General features: G+C 50.5%; 1 pseudogene; it reads left to right on the forward strand.

Moving 5' to 3' along the window:
- The first annotated feature begins 4,609 nt into the window (after positions 1-4,609).
- Positions 4,610-4,718, forward strand: LOC137346897 (U2 spliceosomal RNA; annotated as a pseudogene).
- Positions 4,719-6,521: the final 1,803 nt, after the last annotated feature.

The raw sequence follows: 6,521 nt of genomic DNA on the forward strand, positions 1-6,521 counted from the left end.
AGCTTCAGGTGCGGAACAGAGTGTTGGAGCATAAATGCTGAGTAGGTGTACTGGACCAGAAGCGGTGAGCAGTCGGATGGACAGTATGCGTTCCAAGCCATTTGAGAGTGGCTCTATCATGCTGAGCAAAGAGTTTCTGATGGCGAAGCCCACTCCATGCTGTCTTGGTTCTTCAGGATCCCTACCCTGCCAATAGAAGGTGTGTGTAGTCTTGCTCTGCTGGAGATCAGCTCGCAGGGAGGCGTGTCTCTCGAAGTGCTGCAATGTGCACATTGAGTCTACTCAGCTCGTTGTTAATGATGGCGGTCTTCCGAGAATCGTTAATTTGTGTAAGGTCTTCCGACAGGCCAGGACACATAGTTCTGACGTTCCAGCTTGCAAAACGAAGGGCTGGTACCTTCATTCCTTTTTTGGTCGTGCTGTCTGGTGTGGTGTTACAGTCCACTTGTCGGGCAATGACCCTGAGCTCCAAGCACCCATTGAAGCAGGTGGACAGTGGCAGGACAGAACCTTACTGACCGGGGGCTGCCCGGTTTGAGGCGGGCGGTAGCTGTCCAGTGAGATGCGATGACCTCTCCCACTGACAAAGGCAACCCGTTGCGCCCAATCTCTACGCCAGTTGAGCTGGACTTATAACCCATAACTGCTGCCTTCCGTGTTGTTTTGGTTGCTGTGAGGTGACTATGGAGTGACCTCTCCATGGCGCATGCCTGGGCGGATGTATGGAGGTTGTGAGTTGCCCAAGCGTCAAAACCCCCCTCTCGGCCTTCCTGGTGGGGTCCAAAGGAGTGCAGAGCATGACGTTTGGCACCAGTATGGCTGCAGGAACTGCTGGAAACATGCCAAAGGTGACATGACCACCTTCGGGGTTCCGCTCTGGATTTTCTGTTAGGGTTTACACCCTTAGGCTTGGTCTCTCCCGAAACGCCCACAAGGCAGTGGGGTTGTTAGGGCCCCAGCTCAGGGATAGGTGGATGCCGGTGGGAGGAGGTGGGGGGAAGGGGGTGCGGGGGGTGGGGAAGGGGTGTGAGGGGGAGGGGTGCGGTGGGACAGAGTGGAGGAAAGGGGGTGCGAGGGGGAGCTGGGAATGGGGCTGCAGGGGTGTTGGGGAGGGGGTGCAGGGGAAGGGGGTGCGAGGGGAAGATGGTGCGAGGGGGAGCTGGGAAGGGGGTGCGAGGGGGTGGGGGGAAGGGGGTGCGAGGTGGGTGAGCTGGGAGGAGGGCACAAGGGTGGAGCTGGGAAGGGGGAGCGGGGTGGGGGGAGGAGGTGGAGGAAGTGGGTGCAGGTAATAAAACATTTCATCAGCTCGCACCATTGTCCTCTAGTGATCTGAATGCTGATGGGGTACCTTCATTAATTGGTTAGTAGTAATGCACTTAAGAAAGGACCTCATCAGGTAAATCGGGCTCTCGGTGAACCTGTTCGCTTCCATCTGCATCGTCTTCGTCAACAAGTGGATTGCGACCATAGCGAGCAGGCCAGCCCACAGTCTGCACGGCCTCCTCGATATCAGCGTCCCCCAGTGTACAGCATGGAAGGAGACCTTGCCTTTGTTGTACCTGACTTCGTTCAGGTACTCTGATGCAGCTCGAAGCGCATCTGCAGCGCAATGTCGGTGAATTCCTGCTGGTACTGGCGCTCGACGCTGTCGCCCACCTCCCGGAGGACACGGTGAGTAATTCATTATCTATTACCTTATTAAATATTAAACATTCTTCCTTGAAAGTATGTTACACTTCAAATACGTCCACAGTACAAGAAAACAATCTGTCTGGTATCAGATTGATTGGTTAAAAAAAAACACTTCAATACTTACCCAGTGTCTCTGAGCACATCTCTTCGAGTGTGCTCTAAGAGAGCCCCCTGCACCCCCTGCCAGTTCTGATCGCTCACCAGTTCTACCTATAATCTATATTGAGCATAGGTTGTAACCTGCAACGCACCATGAATATGGCCATGGGAGGTTTGTTAGTTTAAAACAAGAATGGGTTACATTTATGCAATGTTTTTTAACACAGTAATTTATCAATTAATGAAGGGAATGGCAAGTTGGTGAGGAGAATGAACTGGGGTGACCTGATTGTCAAGGAAGGGAAATGTAGTTGGATAAAACTCATTGAAGAAACTAGTCAACATTAAAGAGATAAATATATCTGAATGTATTGAGAATGGGAGATGTCTTCAAGGAGCGATGTGAAGATGGTTATAATGAGCTGTAAATGATGAAGACTAGCCCCGATCCCTTGGCCCTGAGTTTCTTGTACTTGCATCATTTTTATTTTTAAACGATGAAAGCAATGTTTTACAGGCACTTAGCACCAACACTCAGCCTAATTCTGTAAGTGAAGATCCCGCTGCAGGATAATTAAAGGATCCTCATCAGCCATTCACACATTACAGCAAACAATCACAACAAGCCAGATTCACACAGACTTCCCAAAGAATCTGTTAAAACTGAAAGTATTTTATCAACAACACCAACAACTTATATTTATATAGCATGCTTTTTAATGTAAAACAGTGCCACAGAGGCCTGAGGCAAAATACAGACCACTAGCCAGTGATAGAGAGATTAGGAGGGGTGATCAAAAGCTAGGTCAAAGAGCTAAGCTCCGAGGAGGGTCTTAAAGCCAGAGAGGTAGGTAGAGGGAAAGGAGGGTTTAGGGGTTTATTCCAGAGTGTAGGGGCCTAGGCAGCTAAAAGCATAGGGGGCCAAAGGGAGGAGAGGATGAACAACAGGTTAGAGTCAGAGTAACTTAAGTGTTTTTTGGTGAGGGGTCGGAGGGGCATGCAGTTGGAGAGTTGTGGAAGGTGACAGAGTTAGGGAGGGGTGAAGACATGAAGAGGAATTAAACACAAAGATGAGCATTTTAAATTGTCAGCAGGGGCCGGGCAGGAGACTGGGCGCCATTGTTGGTCAGGACAAGGGTGAATGGGAACAGTGAAGAATTCAATAAGCTGAAGTTCCTAGAGGCTGGCCATGAGTGCAATCTAGAGGTATAAAAGGCAGAGGTGGGAGTTTCAGTGGTAAATGGGCTGAGATGGAGTGAAAGTGGGTGATGTCACTGAGGTGAAAGTAGGCAGTCTTTGTGATGCAGAGGATATGGCGTTCAAAGATCAGGCTCCAATAGAACGCTGAGGTTTCATAAAAACCTGGCTCAGTCTGAGACTGTGGCCTGAGCAGAGAATGGAGTAGGTGATGAGGATACGGAGCTTGTGGTGGAGGGCAAGAATGATGCCTTTGGTCTCTCCAGTGTTTGGCAGGAGGAAATCATGGCTCATCTATGATGGGATGTTGGAAAAGACAGGAGCAGTGGAGGGGTCTAGATTAATGGCGGAGAGGTAGAACTGGGTGTCATTAGCTGACCCTATGGTGTATGATATTGCTATAGAGCAGCATGTAGATGAAGATGAGGAGGGGCCAAGGGATGGATCTTCCAAGATGTTGGTGCAGAGGCAGGAAGGGGCGCCATTAGTAGAGATGCTCAAACAGGTAAGACTGGCAATCACACTGAGTTAGGTAACAGAGGAGAGGCTAGAAGAGAATGGTATAGTTGACTGTGTCAAAGGTTGCTGAGAATTTGCAGAAGACGAAGAAGGATAGAGCACCATAGTCATGGTCACCACGAATGTTATTTGAGACTTTGATCAGCATCTTTTTGATGCTGAAGGAGAGGCAGAAAACTGAGTGGAGGGACCAAATGGATCTGTGGCAGAGATAGGAATGGATCTGAGATGTAGCAAAACATTCAAGGAATTTGGAGAGGAAGAGGAGGTTGGAAATGGGGCAGAGGTTTGCTCATTCAGAGGTATCAGGGGTGGATTTCTTGAAGAGGGGGATGATAATAGCAGGTTTGAAAGGGAGTGGGACAATACCTGAGGACAGGTAACCTTTAACATTGTCAGCTAGCATGAAGACCAGAAAAGGAGGCTGGGTGGATATTGGTGTAGAGGGAAAGAGGTTGAAGGGGCAGTGGGCGGGTCTCATGGATGAGATGAGCTTGAAGGGGGCACAAGGGGAAATGGGGGAGAAACTAGAAAGAGAAGGGGTTCAGGACAAGGGAAGGGGGTACCTGGAGGAGGATATCAGGCTTGGCGGGCAAATGAAAGAGGGAGAAGCACCAAAGGCAGCTGAATGGATGATCTGTACCTTGGAGAAATCCATGAGCTCTTCACAGGTATTGTTAGTGGTTAGGCTGGAGAAGCCAGGGAGAGGAGATGGTTGATAATGCAGGAAAGAAGCCAACTTTGTTTTCCACGCCTCGAATTGTGCGTGGTTTTGACAAAGGAGATTGAGGTCTAGAAGGGCTTGATAGAAAGCAGGATGTTACCAGAGCTGTGTGTGATATAGATATAACCATAATGACACACACTTACAAATGTCCTATTGTGTTGCTAACAGTAAGTTAGAGGATGTGTTATTTTGTAAGGACAGGGGTGTTATGCTGCATTAACACACAATTAACACTGCTGCTAAGGCATTGTGTTCCTTTAAGACTACCAAGTTTAATTGCTGTTATGTAAACATAGTTTCTATTTATTCAGAGTTCAATTGCCATTCAGGTCAGAAACCTAGCTCTGTTTGTCTGTTCTTAAAGTATCAGTGGTGATCGCTTCTCTGCTTTTTGGCTAAGATCAAGTGTAGTATCTGTTCTTATCAGTGCTTATTTGATTGAGAAGAGTCCATGATCATTGCCTTTTGATCCTGGGGAAGCTTTGAGTAAAATGGCTAAAACCAATTTTCGAGCTTCGGGCCTGGGAGTGCGGAACACCGTTCGGGTGGTCGTGAAGGACAAGGAAGGAGATGCACCGGTCGATCGTACCTTCTTCATCAAGAAAATTCTCTTCGATTGCTGCGGATTTCAAGCGACGGACGTCTTCTGCCTGCAGGATTTCCCCAGCAGTGGATACTTCGACGTGACGTTCCGGAACGTGGCGGGATGTATCAAGTTCCTGAAGGCGTTCAAGGAGAAAGGGGACCGGGCGCCACTGTCGATCCTCACAGCGGAGCCGCTCTTCACGCTTCCGTCACAACGGGACCGGGTGGTGACGATTCACCTCTACAACCCCCATGTTCCGGTGGTGGATGTACTCACCTTTCTCGCCAGGTACGTCGAGGTGGCCGGCAGCAGCACTGATGTCAAGGACCCCTTTGGGATCTGGACCAGCAAGCGGCAGGTCAAGGTGACCTTGAAGGTAGATCCCAGTGGAGCCATCATCCACCCTCCCTCCAGCTTCGCTATCGGGGGAAGTCGAGGCTTCTTGGTCTACGCTGGGCAGCCCAGAGTTTGCTGCACCTGTGGCAAATCTGGTCACGTGGCAGCTAACTGCAGCACGGTTGTTTGCAAGAACTGCAAGGAGGAAGGCCATCAGACCAAGGACTGTAAGCAGACTAAGTGTTGCAACTTGTGCGGTGCGGCAGGCCACCTTTACAAAACCTGCCCCAAACGTTGCCTCAGCTATGCTCAGGCGGCAAGGTCCAAGGAAAAGCCGGGAGAAGGTTCGACGAAGGCGTCCGGTGTTGGAAAGGAGACCAGCAACCTTCTCTGCAGTGAGGAACTTCAACCTGAGAAGGAGAAGGAAGGGGAGGCAGCTGAAACCAGCGACCCAGCACCTACCCTGCGCCCGGAAACCCCTCCTCCACAGACAGAATCAATGGAGGAGGAGGCAGCAGATGGACAAACTGGTCAGTGACAAGTGGTACAAAGGAAAACCACAAAGAGAAAACATCCCAAAGCGGAACAGGCCACCACCCAAACCAGTGGCAAGAGGAGGCTATCTTCTGAATCAAACTGCAACAACTCCTCTTCACTGGACGGGGGAATGCTGGAACGACAGCCCCTTCAAAAGAGGCGGCAGAACTCCAAGGAGATGGAAGATAAAGCATCCCAGCCCCCGGGCACTGGAAGCTGTGATGGGCCCGGCGTGCCCCAACCCCAAAGCGCCTCACGTAACGACGTGGCCAACGCATCTCAGCTCCGGGACACCGAGAGCAAAGACACGTCTGGCGCACCTGAGCTCCGGGAAGCCGGGAGCAGTGATGTTTTCGAGGAGGAACAGATGGAAGCAGCAGAGGATAACCCAATCTTTGCTGCCTACAAGACCCCCCCCCCCGATGTCACCCCAGCGGAAAAACCCCTGCATGAAAAACCAGGAGGGGTTTCTGAGCCCAACTATTGTGAAACAGCTTGCTCACACGATGGGTATGCAGGAACATCCCGAAGGACTGGGACTAGCGAGGGCAAATGGTATGGGAAGCAACAACCAACTTTTAAAAAATGGGTGTAAGGATTGCTTCCATTAATGTGCGTAGCATTAAATCGACTACGCGATGTGTTTCAACCTTGGATTACCTCGCCAAGGTCAAAGCCGACCTACTATTTCTGCAGGAGTGTGGAATACCACACCTCAGCACCTACTGGTAATGGTCGCAATGGTGGTCCCTCGGGCCATCGATCTGGTCGGGGGTAATGATTGCCGTTCCTCCGGCCTGGGTATTCTGCTGCGGGGAGGTAACTTCA

The sequence above is a fragment of the Heterodontus francisci genome, chromosome 30 (genome assembly GCF_036365525.1).
Source record: "Heterodontus francisci isolate sHetFra1 chromosome 30, sHetFra1.hap1, whole genome shotgun sequence".
NCBI classification, from domain to species: Eukaryota; Metazoa; Chordata; class Chondrichthyes; order Heterodontiformes; family Heterodontidae; genus Heterodontus; species Heterodontus francisci.